Below are 841 nucleotides of genomic sequence, written 5' to 3' on the forward strand. Positions count from 1 at the left end.
TTCGTTAGACAGGACTGTTGCATTAGTGATAAGATGTGGTCGAAACATGACATGTCTAACAATTTACAAGAATTTATGAAGAGAATTATAAGTTTTCGTTGGTGAGAATAAGAGAAATACTAATGGAAATAAACCATTTTAGGTAAATACGTTCAACTTAGGTATAAATAGGCTGAATGCAATCTTGGTGTACGGTTTAAAATGTCTCTTCGCAAGTACGTATTTCCGTTTTTAATTTCTACTGAGCGCCATTTTTCTGAAGGGCATTTTAATATAACATGAGGTTGACATAAAGCTTGATAATGTAATTGTATAATTGTTATTTAAACCTGTAGGAAACCTGCCCATGTGACATATGCACAATCTGTAGAATCAGCTTGTGACAAACTTTCTGATCAGGTCCCCGGTATGAACAGACTTATCCCCCTTCTACAAACCACAACACTCTTGAAAGCAGAAAATTGTCATGTGAGTCATGCTACAGTAAACTGGTGGGAGGTAACGTTAAAGAAGCTGTCCACAGAAGTGCATAAAATTTAGTGTTCCTGAAATAATATGTGTGTGTGTGGGGGGGGGTATAGTATTAATAACGATTAGAGGAAAGGAAATGTTCACATCCGTGATTTTATTTAACTTATTTGCAGTATCTTTACGGGACTCACGCGTGATTCAGCAACAGCGACCGCAACACTGTTTGATATGCAGCCAAGCACAGTTTGTGACAGACCATGCCTTCCTCTTGCTCGGTTCAGATCTCATTTGCGAACACAGAAATAGAAGCATCCACCAACTATTCTGCCTATATATATATCTGCACGCGTTTGAATGCTGTGTATGCTAG

Source organism: Octopus sinensis, linkage group LG12 (assembly GCF_006345805.1).
Source record: "Octopus sinensis linkage group LG12, ASM634580v1, whole genome shotgun sequence".
In the NCBI taxonomy this organism is placed as follows: Eukaryota; Metazoa; Mollusca; class Cephalopoda; order Octopoda; family Octopodidae; genus Octopus; species Octopus sinensis.